At 50.2% G+C, this 16,357-nt stretch overlaps 1 protein-coding gene across 1 annotated transcript in view; it reads left to right on the forward strand.

Moving 5' to 3' along the window:
• Positions 1-16,357, forward strand: part of ZBTB7C (zinc finger and BTB domain containing 7C) — a 341,438-nt gene that overhangs the window by 189,998 nt on the left and 135,083 nt on the right. The gene's annotated exons all lie outside the window — the stretch shown is intronic.

Genomic DNA, 16,357 nt, shown 5'->3' on the forward strand with positions numbered 1-16,357 from the left:
TGGTTGGAACCCAGGCTCTGCCCTCCCGCTGGCTCAGGAAAGAGCGTCGCTCCCTTGTGGTTGGTGTTTGAGGGGGAGCAGGACTCCCGAGGGATAAAGGAACAGGTGCATTTTTTGGCCCCGGAGCCACATACGGTTTGTACACTTCTGAGTTGGCTAAATAGGTTGTCCCACTTAGAACTATAAATTCTCATACAAGCCATTTAGCGGTGTGCTCCACTAAGAGCTATCGTAAGACCCAACCCATTAGTCCGGTTGAGAATGTTCTTAATCGCCGGGTGCCTGGCCCTGTCTGCAGGCTCTGAGAAATAATGAGGAACCGCGGCCTAGGCTGTATTTTGGAGGCACTTTCGAGCCGGTGTGGGAGGAGAAGAAACCCGCAGAAGAGGTTATTAAAGACCTTTAAGAACGGGCATACTGTCCACTCTGGTGCACACACCACAGCTAGGAGTGTTGGTGACAGGACTGGTCAGGGCCCACTTCCTGGGGACAGAAGGACTTGAACTGGAAGAGGCTGATAGAGGAGGGAAGCCATTCCAGGGCGCTAGTGTGGGAACACCCAAAGCCCTGTGTGGTGGGTGTTGCAGGGACAGAGGAGAATGCTGGTGACACTGGGCTGGCCCAGGCGGTAAAGGGCTGGAAGTGTCTTCATGAATGATCAATGTGCAAAGAATCAGGACGGAATAAGGTTTCCCTCATTTGTGTAAATAAAGTTGAGATTCTGCCAGTTCATCTGTGACTTGCATAACAGTGACCGCATGGATTTTTCACCGAATTTGAGGTTGTATTTGAGATGAGTACAGACCACTGGATACATTACAGGAAATTCACATGGGGGATCCTCCCTGGATCTCAGAGAGAGAGAGAGGGAGACAGAGAGAGAGAGAGAGATGGCCCTCTCTGGACAGCTGTAGCTGAGGGTCACCAGAGGCCCCTGAGATCAATGAGGAAGCCCCCTGAGCTCTGGGTGGATGGTCCCCAGGACAGTGCTCCCAATGTCCACTTGCTTTCCTCTGGAGCTGCTTCTCACATCCAGAGCTGTAGGTACGATGCCCAAGATGAGGGGCAGCTGAGATGGAGTTGTTTGACAAAGGGTAATTATTTGTTCCCAGCAAGCAGGGGAAGCTAGCATGTCCTAGATCTCAAGAATCACAACCAGTATTTATTTGGCATCACTGGCTTGCAGCACATCTCACAGTACCATCCCGCACGAGCTGCATAGAAGCTCTGTGGGTATTGCCATTTTGCAGGTAAGGAAGCTGAGGCTGGGAACTACTATTTCCCTCGAGTTCGCTAGCCAATCAGTGATAGAGCCGACGTTCATGCTGACTCCTGCTGCATGTAACTGGATACCTGATTGTGGGACAGGCCTGCTGAGTCTGCCCCTGCCTCCTGCTCGCTCCTCCTGGAGAAGGAGAGTTTTTGTGTGGCCCCACAGGGGTCTGGTTGGTGGAGCTCTCTGTTCGCATGGGTCAACATTTTGCTGGGTGGCTTTCATGGGATGTATCGTGTTGACTGGTAAGCTTGGGCCAGGCGGGAAGGTGGTTATGGTTCTGCTCTTGAAGAGGAAGGCTCATGTGCGTTTCTACCACCTCAGGAAAGATACAAGGGGGCTGCATTTGGAGCTCTTGTTTGGCTGATATAGGTTAGATTCCCTAGAAGCAGAGCTTAAGACAAGGATTCAGGTACATGTGATATATCCAAGGAGCACTCTTAGGGAATACTTGTCAGGGAGGGCCTGTGTCTTTTGTTAGTGTGATCCGTGTGAATTGCAAAGCACTGACGTCCATGACCTGGCAGCAAGGGGCAGGCCTCAAGTAACCCCTCATTTACCAAACTCCAAGGCATGCCCTTAACCAAGAGCCAGGGTCTGGAGAAGATCACAGATGAAAGCAGCTGGGAGGAGGTGTCCCAGCCAGAAAAGTGGTCCCATCTGAATGGGGCCTTTGTTGCATCTACACCCGTGCTTGTGAACGTCACTATTGTCAAGACATCCAACAGAGATTTTCACCTGACTTGGCAGTAATTTTCACTGTAGTAAGTTTGCATTTTAAGAGTATAGGTATTAAAATAGACATCGTGAGTATCAAAGTCTGTTTACACTGAAACAAGTATGTGCTTTTTTAACCATCATTTTTTTCCTAATAGGTCATACAGTCCCATGAGTCTAAATTCAAAAGTACCAAAAGATATACTGTGAAAAGTCTCCTTCCCACCTATGTCCTCAAACAGCCCAACTCCTCTCCTAGTGACCACCGGCATTACCAGGATTTAGGGTTACTTTCTAGGGATGGTCTATGCACATCAACAACGGTGTGGTGTAGATTTCAAAGTTTTGGTGAGTCTGATACAGTACAGTTAAGACAAAACAAAACAAACAAAAAAACCCAAAGCAGAACAAAACAAAGAAACAAACAAAAAACACTCAAGAGTCAGTCGTTGGGGCTCTTCCTTGTGAAGGAGTTGAGGTAAAATGCACCTTTTCTTTGGATATCGAGGGAGAGCACCTGCCAAGTCAGCTCTCAGCAAAATGTTCCAAATGCATACAGACTTGACAAACATTCTCAAACTTTTTGAAGTTACTATAGATACAATTGATGTCAGCATTGCAAATTATTACTACTTCCTTGTTAAGGCAAATCACCTGTAAAGAGTTTGAGATGCTGTATTATAGCCCTTGAAATTCTGAAATATTGAAAATAATGTAGAATTTCACCAAATTCACCCTTTACTTCCAATTATTCTGGTCTCACTGCATTCGTTGCCTAATGTCATTTGCATATTGTTGGATGACCTACTGACATGGGTCTTGTTGCCCAGGTGTTTTTAGAGGTACCCTAGCTTCAGCACCTTGTGACTTTTCTCCGTGGTTTCCTTTTCTGGAGTCCCTACCACTATTTGGGGGTGTTCCTAACATAGGAGCCTGTCAGTGATGGGGGCGCCCCCTCAGCCAGGGAGCTCCCTGTCGGAGGCACTGGAAGAGTAATTGGGACATCTGTCTTAGAGGCTGGGCAGGCTGACTACTCAGGTCCCTTCCACAGCTGAGCTTCTGGTCTCCAGAGCTCCATTATCATTACTGCCTCGTTAGGCTGCTTACCTGGTTTGAAATCCAGGCCATTGTGCTCACACCATGTGAGGTTATCTTCTAAATGCTGGTTTCACGGGTGCTGTCAAATGCCTGTAAATGGCCAAAGAAAGCTGACTTTGTAATCTCATAGGCCTGCCCTGTGTGTGTGTGTGTGTGTGTGTGTGTGTGTGTTTTCTTGCAAGCGAACTCCCTCCTTTTCATTCTCCTTCATGTTCATGGTCTCTCTGAGGTTGCCGGAAAAATCCTCAAACTTGTGCATGACCTGTTTCCGACCTGAGACAGATTTTGGTGGCACCCCCATGAGGCCACGAAAAAAAAAAATCTCATTTCTGTCCAAGAAATGGAATCATTATCTTGATTGAAATAATCTCTCCTCCACCTGCAACCAGATAAAGCATCAAATTGGTGGGGTTTCCTTATCACTGCACAGAGTTTGCGGGACACAGAATAATGGCCTGTGAGCTGTCTCTGGGGGGCGGGTCCTGGAAGGCAGAGCCCACAGCTCTTGGCCCAATTTGGATCATACAGTGTCTGGCACAATGTACAATAATTCCATTAGTGACAAAAGTTATCCTAGTCAAGTGAGCAGGTTTAGCGTAGAGCCTGGAATGGCAGGAGCGAGAAGCGCAGCTCCTACTATTATCGTGGTGGTGGTTTTCATTCAACAACATCTAACATATATGGGCAACTGCAGGGGCGACTAGAAGCTGGAGATATTTATCTGTTTTTAGGAAGTGAGCGTTCTGGAACCTAGTGCCCACCAGGCCTGAGTTTCCCAGGATGGCAGTCAGAGTATGGGGTTGACTGTGCTTGAGAAGGAGGGCCGGGTCCTAGTTTTGGGGGGACAGCCAGAGGCCAGCAGACCGGTGTCTTTGGGAAGGAATTTGAAAATGCTGTGGGCAGGGAGGCAGGGGGCCTGGGTTCAGGTCTGCTCATCGGGCAGAGAGGGTTACGTGGGGCTGTCAGAAGGAGGGGAGGCAATGTTTGTACAAAGTCGAGGGTACTGGCTGTACCCTCAATCCTCCCTGTCCCCCACCCACTGAGAAGGGAGGCGCTACTGTGTCCTAGGCATTTTTGAGGGCTTACTCAGTGGCAGGCATGTGCTAACCATTTTATACACGTCAGTTCACTTAATCCTTACAACAATCCTGTGCGTTAGAAATTCGCGTTATCTGTTTTTGGCCAGTGAGAAGGAAAAGAGAGGTTAGTAACTTGCCTGAGGTCACACAGCCAGGAAAGCGGTGGAGCTGGGATTGGAAGCCAAGCCATCTGGTTGGAGCTCTTACCAACTTAAAATAGAGCATCGGGACCAAATAACACAGTTCAAAAACGTGGCGCTCTCGCCAGACCTTCTACTATAATCCTGTGACAGGGAGAAACACCTTTGTAAGGTTCCATAAGGCACAGAGGTGGTTCCTGAGATGGAAGTGGGAGGTTGAATGATATTCTAGCTGAGGTTCCCGATCTTGGGCACTGGGTTGCTCTGATCCTCTCTTCACCCGGGATCCCGCAAAGCTGTCCCCAACTGTGTGCACCCTGCAGAGCCCCAAGGTAGGCAGGATTTGCCCCCATTTAACTAACCCCTTGTCCGGCCCTTCCCCTGACTTCCTGCAGAGCCCTCCCAGGCCCTTGGGGCTGCACAGTGGGCCAAGACTTCCCCAGAGAAGGAATCCATCCCCCCACACCTGCCCCATGCTTGCGTCATTCCCCTCACTCCCCAGGCACAACGTAAGTGAAATGAAAGCCCCTATCTGCAGAATCTTGTTTTTAAGAGGAGTTCTGGCCTGTCACTGAGCGTGCCTGATTACCATGGTAATCACAGCCGAATAGAGTGATTATATAATACATTTCCATCAGAAATATGAACAGGTGTGCAGGGGAAATCAACATTTATCAACAAGATAGGTCTTGGGAGATTAATAGCGAATTTAGGATTGCTCAAGGAAACAAAAGAAAGGAAGAAGAAATACCTTCACTTGTGGTCAGGTCCTTCCAGCCTTACCTCGGACCATTTCCTGCCCACCTCCCTCCCACCCGGCCTACTCACAGTCCTCCTTGCCCTTCCCTCTCCCCTCTCCTTTCTAATGCTTAGCCAACTATCAAATACCACCTCTTCCAGGAAGCCCTCCTTGGTCTACTTAGCCTCTGGGAAGTCCTGCCTCCCCTGACCACCTGTAGCCCTCACACTGGGCCCTGGGTAGTCTCCCTCGCTCCCAGGTAGCTGGAAGTCCCACCCAATACCTGCTCCCAAGGGATGTACTTGGTCTACTCTCCAGTGGCAGAAGCCACTTAGCCAACAGCTGGGGGGCTCTGATCCCACCCACAGTCCTCAAGGCCAAAGAATTGTACCCCCATCCCCCAGCTAAGAACCTCACTGTCTTCCTAGGGGCTTGATTAAAGTCGCTGCTATGACACCTCTGGGTGTCAGAGGCCAGATTTCTGTATTGCTCCTCAAGAAATGAAATGTGTTTGCATTGTGGTATTCCTTCCAGAAATGAAGGCAGCAGTGGGGTTCCAAGAAGAAACATACCCAGCAGGTTTGATTTCTAAGCCTTGGGGTCCCTGAGTCATCATCCCCTTCACCCTCTTCCACACCCATTCTGCCTCTGGATGTGGGAGACCTCGTTCCCGGGACCAGGAGGGGCCTTCCTGCTCTGCCAGGACTCAGACCCCCCGGGCTCCTCGGGAGCAGGGGTGGAGGGAGGGGGGTCCAGAGCCGGATGGTGCCAAGGAGGAGGTCGCTGGTGCTAGTACACCTCTGCCTGGGTCCAGGCCTGCGAGGGTCTCAGGCACGGCGTGTCAGGGTTTCTCCGTCCCTGTGTGAGCGGGAGGCAGGGGGGCTTGAGGGAGGCCTGAGCAGGAAAGGCCTTCTTCTTCCCTTTCAAGTCATACAATACATCAGACAAGCTGCCAGGCCCGCTTGGAGGACGTGAGAGGCGTTAGCTAATATTTTGATTTTCATAGAATGAATAATAAAGAGCCCGAGTGTCTCTTGGAACTAATTTTGAAGAACGTGTTCTGCCACATGCTCCTCTAGTTGAATCGGATTCCTAAAGAGTTGATAACAAAAGGCTTAAACCAGGGGAAAAAAAGGCATTCCTCCACCAACTTTTCTTTCTTTTAATTCCCTTCTTGTAATGCTTCTCAGTTAAGAGCAACTTATGGAAAGATGAAATGAAGTCGGAGCAGGAAGCAGGGAGCCTTGGGAGGAGGCCTCAGGTTGCAGCTCTGGCTTTTGTTCTCTGGCATGAATGGCTTCGAGGTGGGTCCCCTCGCTGAGCTTGGTAATACGGGGCCTCGCAGGCAGACAAACACCAAACACACGGATGGACAGATGGATGGAGAGGGCACTACCTCCCTCCACAGGGGTCTGCCTGAGGCGGGGCCCAGCAGGAAGCAGGTGGTGCCCTCAAAGTGGGTGGTTTGAAGAGAGTTGAGTCCAAAGGCCAGTGCAGAATAGGGAACCCATAGGACCCAGGGCAGTACCCCCAACACTGGGGTACAGTCCCTCCCCAGGGCTGAAGGGGCAAGGAGAGGAGGGACTCTGGAAGTGGAGACAATGAGGGTGCTGTGGAAGGGGCCACCCAACCTGGGCTGCACCCTGAGGCGTGCCCTTGAAGACAGGGAGACAGAACATTCAACACCTGACCTCCCTCCCTCCATCCTCCCCTCGGGCCCCAATGGCTTCCAACAGGAAGGAGTGCCGAGGGGGCAGAACCCAGTGCTATGATCCATAGGGGTTGGCCTCCGGGGCACAGAGCTGTGTGGGCAGGGTGGAGAGTGGGCCTGGAGGGGCAGATGGGGACAGAGGAGCACTGACTCTTTTCCAAGTGACAGACCAGTGGTGGAAAGGGAGGCCCAGCATCCTTATCAGGACAGACCTGGTCTGAAGGTCAATTTATGGTCTCCAAGAAAATCCCCAGCCCAAAGAAACATGCCTCCTCCCTAGCCTGTTCTCCAGGGGTCACTGTTCTTTTAGCCAGAACAGTACTGCCACAAGGCGCTCCCCTGGGAGAGGAAAGATGGGCCATTCTGAAATGCCAAATCTGATCCCACACCAGGAGAAGGAGCTGAGGGGGGCACTGGGGCAGCCCTAGCAAGACGCTGGGGAGTGTCTGGGAGTAGGCCTTGAAGGAGGGTATAAGCCCAAAGGTAAGGCAAGGGAAAGTATGTCTCAAGGCCAAGAGCACCAGGACACCAAGTTCCCAAGGCCAAGAAAGGACAGGGGGCCGTCTGCCTACAGAGGAGTTTCGCCAGGGAGCAGCCAGCCTGAGGCTAGGCCTAGACCTTTGGCTTGTCCTGGGTTCACAGTCCTGCTGGAAACACCCATGGCTCTTGGAACTGCAGACAGCTCCCAGCCCTGCACCCTGAAGGGGTTCCCACAGATGAAAAATGAGACCAATGAAGCTATAGCTCACCTCGATCGGCCATAGAGCTAAGCACTTGCCAGTGTCATGTGCTTTAGTTGTCCAACAGTCCCTGAGGAGGGTATCACCCAACAGAGGAGGAGCAGAGACAGAGAGGAAAGTCACTTGCTCAAAGCCACATTTCCCAGATGGCTTGATTTCAGAAGTGCCTCCTGGCCTGGCTGCCTGCCAGGGGTCCCTGGCCGAGGAGATTCTACACCTGCCGAGAAGGGAATGTCGTTCAAAAGTTGGAACATAGGTTTAAAATTGTTTTATTTGGAAATGATTTCAAATTACAGAAAAACTACACAAATAAAAATAATACAAAGATGGCCTTTATATCTTTATATCCTAGATGCATCTGTTGTTAAAATTTTACCCCCCTGCCTTTATCATGGGTGTTTTCTTCCTATCATGCCTGCACGAGTGTCCAACACACACTCTTTGTTGGAACCATTGAAGGGTCAGTTATCCCTAAACATTCCCATATGTGTATAGACAGGCAAATTTGCCTATCCTCTGGAATACACAAATTCTCGGGCATAGTCATAGTACAGTTGATCAGTAAACATAACATGAATACACACATAGATCTGGTTTTCCAGTCTACCATTTGTATTCCAATTTTGTCAGTCAGCTTCCTGATGTTCTTCAGAGAGCACATTGCCCTCCAGTAGGGATCTGGGCTAAGGGCAGGGGTTGTATTTAGCTGGCCTTCTTTAATCTGGAACATTTTCACAGCCTCTCTTTGTCTTTTATGACTTTGACATTCTTGAAGAACACAATGCCCCTCTTCTTATTTTCAGTAAAATGTTGCCCCTGTGGGGTTTGTCCGGTGTTTCCTCGGGATGAGATCCGGGTTACACGGTCTTGGCCAGCATCCTGTGGAGACAATCTTGGCTTCTTCATATGCCATCACATCGGCAGGCACTCCTGGTCCTCACTGGTCCACACTGGACCTCATGGGTGACATTAATTTTAATCTCCAGGTCAGAGTATTACCTATTCCTCCACTACATGACAACGGTCTTTATTCTCCTTTGAAACCGGTAAGCAGTCTACAGAGAGACCCTTTGAAACCAGGCGAATACCCCAGGGTAGCATCCATTGATGTCTCTGACTGGATCCCATCCTTGATGTGATGGTTGTAAGATGATGCTTTTCCAGCTCCCGTACTACCTCTGTATTTCCCAGTCGGCCCTTGGCATTCTACAGTAGCACAATCTATTTAAGCATTTCCCATTACTGGTATAAGCAGTAACATGGTATTTGTTTGTCTGTTATCTGTGTGGACTGATGGGTTCCTGTTTTTCCAATAGTTTATTATTTCTCACTGTGCTCAATGATTGTGGTGCATAAATTGCCACAGACTTGACCAGTGGGAACCTCTATGAGCTGACTCCCATGATATTTGGAAACGTCACTGTCCCTGTTTTGGAGCACTTTCTTACTTTCTGGGATAACAAGAGGTTCCAGGTTCGTCACACACCTGCCCTCAATGACCCCTACAACCAGTCATTTCTCTGAAATCCCTGCTTCTTTTTAGTGGGGAGTGGAATTAGAGACCAAAACCTGGGCTCTGGGTGTCCCCACTGCTGCTGGATGTCTTTGCTTCTTAGTCCTTTCAGGGGATGGAACTAGGAAATACGTGCATGTATATACACGTACAGGCATGTGTGTTTCATACATATACATGTATATACATGTACATTTGTATGCTACAAATCACAATCCTAATACCTCCAATTCCAATCCACCCCTGCAGCTCCTTCTTGTCTCCCCCCCACCCTAATTCCATATTTGTAGGTCCTCCTTCCACAGCGAAAACCTCAGAGCTGTCACCACATTCAATTGTCTGCTTAATCCTCTGTTACATACAAAAAAGTAGCATCAGGGTGGCTTCACCACTGAAACTGAAACCTTCCTTTTCCCCCTGTGTTCATAAATAGCTTGGAGTAGTCCTTTCTTTCTTTCCTTGCCCTTCAGGGTGGTCAGAGGATTTATTTGAAATACAGTTAGGTTTATTTTTTCCAATTTGCTTCCCGGTTTAGGGATTTTTCCCCCCTTCTCATTCTTACTGGTTTAAATTTTTTTAACGGGTAGAATGTTAACACACTTTCACAAGTCGGAACTACACAAAAAGCTAGACTAAGAGATGTATCACTCTCTCCTGCGCTCCTGCATCCCAGCTTCATTCTTCTATGCTGACACTTCTATTGCTTTTTGTAATGATAAGCACATTTTTATACATGATTTTTAATTTTCCTTTCTTTTTTACACAAAAGATACCGTATCATATATGCTTTTTTTATACTTTGCTTTCTTTATGTTTTCAATATTACCTCCCAAAAGACACTCTGTACTGGTTCATAGAGGTCTTTCCACACTTTTTCATAGCTACATAGTACTCCGCATGTGGACATGCCATCATTTGTGCCCCCCTTTCCTCCGGATGACCATGGAGGTGGGGTGCTGTAGCTTAAAATTCCAAATAATGCTGCAGGGCTCATGCACGTGTGTTTCAGATGCTTGGGAGTGTATCCTCAGAGTAAATGTCTAGGAGGGAGGTTCCTGGGTTGAAGATCCAAGATATACATAGTAGTTTTGTTGGGTGTTTCCAGAAAACCCTCCATGGGGTTGTACTGCTATGTTTTCTGCCCTGTTTGCTCACAACTTTGCTGACAGAAGTTGATGTCAAATTTTGGAATTTTTGCCAATCTCATGAATATGAAATGGTACCATAGTGTAGGTAGTTCCAATTTGCATTTCTTATTATAAGTGAAGTTGAACATCTTTTCATATGCTTAAGAATAACTTTTATATTCCTTTTGTGAGTTTCTCATACTTTTGTTCATTTGGCCATTTTTCCACTGGGTTTTTCGTTCTTTGTCTCTCTATTTTTAAGACTATACACACACACTAGTGATATTATGTCTTTTTTCTTAATTTATTTATTTGAGAAAGAGAGAGAGCACAAGGGGTTGGGAGGAGCAGGGGCAGAGGGAGAAGCAGATTCCCCACTGAGCAGGGAGCCCGATGTGGGGCTCGATTCCAGGACCCTGAGATCATAACCTGACCCGAAGGCAGATGCTTAACCGACTGAGCCACCCAGGTGCCCTGTTGATATTATCTCTTTATCTATGATACCTATGGCAAATATTTTCTTCTAGTTCATCATTTAACTTTGACATTACTTAAGGCGTTTGCCATAGAAATTATTATTATTTTTATTTTTATATAGTCAATTCATCAATCTTTTCTTTGGTTGCCTCTAGATTTTCAGTCATAGTTAGAAAGCCTTTTCTACATCAAGGTTATAGAAGAATTCACCCATGTGGAAACACAATTTTTAATGGCTATCTACTATTTCATTGAAAAGAAAAATCATCATTATTTTTTTTAAAGATTTTCTTTATTTATTTGACAGAGAGAGAGACAGCAAGAGAGGGAGCACAAGCAGGGGGAGTAGGAGAGGGAGAAGCAGGCCCCCCACTGAGCAGGGAGCCCAATGTGGGGCTTGATACCAGGACACTGGGATCATGACCTGGGCAGAAGGTAGACGCTTAACCACTGAGCCACCCAGGCGCCCCCAAAATCATCATTTTTATATAGAAGCTAAGAGGTGAATTGGGACTGCAGGCAGAAGCAGCAGAGGGATGAGGAGGGCATAGAGGAGCATGCTGGAAGGTCAGACCTGTGAAAGCCCCATACCCAGTTTGGTTTCAGGACTGACGGAGGAAAACCGTCTCCGCCCTACAGCCACAGAGGCTGAGGCTGGGAATCGCATCTGGCCCCACCAGGGAGGATGCGGGGAACTTCAAAGGAGAGGCCAGTGCTTGGGGCTGGAACAGGGATGTAGGGGCAGGGCTGGGACCAGGGCGGGACAAGTGTGGCCTGTAGGGCAGAGTTGAAGGAGGCCTCACCCTCAGAGCGGAGCCAGGGCCGAGCTGGCACCTGGGAGTGAGGTCTTCCTTAAATTGTGCCCTTTGGGCACCTCCCTGGCCTTCCCCAGGTCTTGGCTCTTCTTTGGGGAAAAGCAGGACCTGAACAGGGCTTGAGGAAGTAAAATGAATGGGGTGCGCTGCCTGGGGCCCTGCCAGGCATTGTGTTAGGAGACCATGATCCCACATATCCAGAGATGTGGGACTGAGGCCCCCATCACTGACTCTGGGCTGCCCCAGCCTCTGGGGTCCTACCTGCAGGGCCTTGGCTGTTTGTGAGCACAGGGTTGGGAAGAGCAAAAGGAGGCTTGGAATTCAAGACAGCTGGACTACAATGATCAGTCTTAGTCAAGTATTTGAAGAGGAAATGGGCCAAAGTGAATGATTAAATAATACTTTTATCTTGGAGGGGTGGTGAGGTGTTGGGAAGAACGGGCAGATTTTATCCTGGAGGTGGTGGGAAACCACTTCAGGACTTGAAATTTAAGAAATTCTGTCAAATTAGGGAAAGGGGGGACAATAACTGTCTCTTCCCAGAGCCAATGTCAGGACTAAAGAAGATCACCAACATAAATAATTTCTGTGGGCCAAGGGCCTGGCATGGATGGGAGCTCAGCCAACGTTAGTTTCCCATACTTGTGGGGGTGGTTCTACTGATTCTTTTAATCACCTCTCAAGTCTAGTGACCTTGACACCAGGGGACCATTCAAATCACAATGTAGGAGTAGGAATTCGAACAAATAAAGGTTGAAGGAAACCATCTGTCCACTCACCTGCTTGAAGTGGAAGATGGCCTCATTCAAGGACTAGACAGAGGCAGCTCCAAGACATCCATTTGCAGAGAGGGAAACTGAGGTCCAGGAAAGGTCTCACGGCATGTTAATGGCTTACAGGAAGTTAATGTTTGCACTCCCATGAGCCCTCCCAAGAGAGATGTGGGCTCTCCCAGGCAGCGGTCTGTCTGCACTCCCCAGTCCTAGAAAACCATGTGCGTGTGGTCCCCTGACAGAACCTTCCTAAAGGCTTCCTGAGAGAAGAGCTTCCTCTTGAGCCATGCTGAACTGGAAGGGAGAAAGCCCCCAAACCAGGAGAAGGCAGCAGACAGGACGGGGGGAGAGCGGCAAGCCCCACTGCCCTCTCCAGCCACCGGCCCCATGCCCGAGGGAGGGGCCTCCCCAGGCCCCCAGACCTGTTCTTTCCCGCCTCTCCTAATCTCAACTTCAGGGCCCAGCAGGGCCATTCCCTGTGGCAGGCCAACCAAGTGTGTGGGAAAAATAGTAAGTCTGTAGCCTGGTGGCTGGAACTTGTCCTTCAGAGCTCGCTTATCTGCCTCTCCCCCAGGATCCTGATTACTGAGGCCGGGAGGTTGGCTGAACCTCCCCGACCACACTTGGAGGGAGGGCACGCGGATGCTGGCTCTCTACTCCCTGCTCTGGGAGAGAGCACTGAGAGGTCCTGGAGCAGAGCCCCCTAGTGAGCTGCCAGCCCTTCCTCCTGCATCATGATATTTAAGAAGGGTGGGGAAGCCCCCAGCTTAGGCCCATCTTGCCACCAGAGGGCTGCTGAAAATGCTTCTTTAAAGCTTCTTCGGCCTCTGCCCATCACTCCAAGCCCATCTGGCCTTTGCGCCCCAAGCCAGTGCCACCCCTTCCCAGATACCTTTCTCAGTTCATCCGAATGAACCCCCTCTTGGTGCCCCCCCAGTGCAGCCTGCACAAGTAGGGTTTGGCTTCTTGGGGAGGCCTTGCCATGTTGGTCCTTCATCACTGGTGGCTGGGAACAAGATCGTCTGCTCCTTTCGGTGTGAATGACCTGAGAGCTAGAGCTACTTCTCCTTTAGCTCAGAATCCCCCCCAAATGCTGAGCCACTGTGTCCCCAAGAGTGGATGCTCTGTCCGTGTCGAGTTGCTGAAATGCAAATGGAAAGACCCCAGTGTTCAGAAACAGGAAGCAAGCTTGAACTCTGGCCAGACATTTGCAGAGTGTCCTTAGGGAAGCCCCTTGCCTCTCTGGGCCTCATCTACTTTCTCATCTATTAAATGGAATGACCATCTCTGCCTTGCAAGGCCATTGCACCAATAGAGTAGGCCGTGTGCCCAGCCCAGAACCTGAGCCCAGTAGGCCCACGTCCATGCATTCACAGACGCTCACTATGTGCCTTCTTTGTGCCAGGTTGCAGGGCAGCTAGAGGTTTAGTGAGCTAAGGCCTGAGTGCAGTTCTGCACGCGGATGTCAGGATCCCGTACTGTCCGGGTTGTGCTGGGGCTGGGGCCGTGCTGATGGGGGAGCATCCCTACCCTCCAGGTGTTAGGGTCTTTCTCATTATGGAGACTGTGGGTTTTCCAGAACATTTCCAACCACACAGCTACTGAGATGAGACCACTCCCAGAATTTAGTGATGGATGATTTCCAAAATATTCCTCACTGAGTAGAGGCCCTGGCTCAGGGGGGCGAATTGAGGGCTGAGAGGGCAGGGGAATTCAGAAGGAACAGGGCTAGCTTCCTGATCTCAAAGAGCTCTTACTGTGTCACACCCATTGCTCTCTAGAAGGCACTCAGGTGGACAAAGCAGGCCTCAGTCCCTCCTATGGGGACACTAGATGTTGGTCAGCCTAGGGAAGGGGCCAGGAGACTGCTTTGTCTGCTTTAATAGCCAGGCCTGGGAGCACTGTAGGCCAGGAGTCTACGGGGACAGGCAGGGCTGGGGAGGGAGCAAAGGAGACTCCAAGCCCTCTTCAGCAGCTGCCAAAGGAATTTCTGGGCCCAGGTGCTGTAGGGTGGACCTGCCAACCCCAGGTTCTTTTTTTTTTTTTTTTAAAGATTTTATTTATTTATTTGACAGACAGAGATCACAAGTAAGCAGAGAGGCAGGCAGAGAGAGAGAGGAGGAAGCAGGCTCCCCGCGGAGCAGAGAGCCCGATGTGGGGCTCGATCCCAGGACCCTGGGATCATGACCTGAGCCGAAGGCAGCAGCTTTAACCCACTGAGCCACCCAGGTGCCCCACCAACCCCAGGTTCTAATTTCCCACTCGCAGTCAGATGGTTGACGAATGCCAGTCAAGTGTGGGCTGTGTGCAGAGCCTGGGGTACACCCCCTGTGGAGTCAGGAAGTGAAGGGTTCCTGCCCCGATGGGCAGTGGGCCATCTTCCAGTGGGAAAGCACCACACCCCCCTGACACGCTGGGGTTGGAGGGAGGGGCAACCACAATAAGACCCTGCAGCCCACTAAAGTGTGACTTCTGTCATCTGCCGTGTCTGTGCGGAAAGGATGGGCATGGAAGATGGGGTGAACCCAGGGAAGGTGGGTTAACATAGGAAGGCTCTGGGGCAGGCATCTGGGTAGCCAGTCCTTCCACAGGGTGTGTAAGAGGCCCTCCCAGGTAATCACTTCCTTGGCTGAGGTGCTAATGGGTCTTCTTCTCCTGGCTGTCTCTGAAAGTCTGAGGACCAGCAGGAGGGCCGGCCCCATCCCCCCAGTCACGCAGCCCGGCCACACAAACCTGAACATATCTAATAGTGCTCATCTCTGAAGCTGCCCCTGGTTTGGTGTGCTCTCCCTAGGGTTGAGGGTGGGGGTACATTTCTCTTTGTTCTAGATGCTTCTCTCCCTCCCCTCAACCCTTCACCAGGTGGTCGGACCTTAGGACTCCAGCTCTCATCTCAGCCTGCCTCTCCTTCTCTGGAGAGGCTGCCAGGCCCACCAGGAGCTGTGGCCAACGAGGCCCCGTCCTCTCATTCCTGAGCAACAGGAAGGCAAGGTGCTAGTTAGCCAGAGTGGGAGGGGGTGCCGCTTTGGCACAGACCTGGCAAAGGCGGTGTGTTTGGACTGCTCCTCGCTGGTGAAACAGTGGGCAGCACTCGAGCAGTCCGGAGCCCCAACAGCACATGTGCAGGCGGTGAGCGCTCAGGGGTGTTGCTGGGGGAGGGCTGCCTCTGGGACGAGCACGGTTCACATGGGGCTTTCGATGAAAAGCTAATGGAATGACATTTTAATTGCATATCTGACAAGATAAGAGAAATGAAGGGTGGGGGGAGGAGATGGGGTCAGGGAAACGCAGAGTCCTTCCCTCCACTCTCCCTCATAACAGAGAGAACGGACAATTTATCACCCACAATAGGATATTTCTGAGAGTGAAGATGGACATTATTATAAGGAAAACAGGTGTCAAATGAGACTTTCGCGGCAAACAGGAGACTTCAGGAGCCAATATAACTGGCTATAGGTTATCCTGTTCATTTTGGCTGTGACAAAGAAGAAAGAAAGCTTCCTAGCTCTCTAGGTAATTAATGAGTTGTCTGGCCCTTAGGAGATCCCCTCACTCTCCCGACTCCTGGTTTCTCTCCCTTCGATTTCATTCTGTAGGCGTTATTTTGTGCCTTTCATGTACAAGGCAATGGGCCAGAGGCTGGAAGTGCAACAGTGACCATGACACGTCACTGGCATTAGTCAGGTAGTCTCTGCCCTCCGGGGTCCCTGCCCCCTCCAGAGACACAGCTCCAGCCCATGAAATCATGTGGTCTAGTCTGGGGAGCTGAAGCCGTTAAGTAACAGCGAGGGAGCGCAGTCTTTGAAATAGGTCCAGTTGAGTGGGACAGATAACAACAAGGAAATGGGGAGACAGGGAGCATGTGCCCATTTTACAAAGGGATGGCATAATGTGTCCAACAGCACACAGCCGGGAGGTGGCAGAATTGAGATTCGAACCCAGAGCCGCCTGACTCTCAAGTTTGTGCTCCTTCCTTACACCTCGCCTTTCTCTTCTCTAACCCTTGCTTGTTCCTCCTCTTCACCCCCATCCAGCCATCCATCCGGCAGCCCTTGTGGCACAAATAGGCCCCCGAGAAGACAGGGCAAGGGCCCCAGAGAAGTTGAAACACTCAGTGTGGGCGGCTGAGGGTCTTAGCTCAGCCACTTCCCTTCC

The sequence above is a fragment of the Lutra lutra genome, chromosome 12 (assembly GCF_902655055.1).
Source record: "Lutra lutra chromosome 12, mLutLut1.2, whole genome shotgun sequence".
Lineage (NCBI taxonomy): Eukaryota > Metazoa > Chordata > Mammalia > Carnivora > Mustelidae > Lutra > Lutra lutra.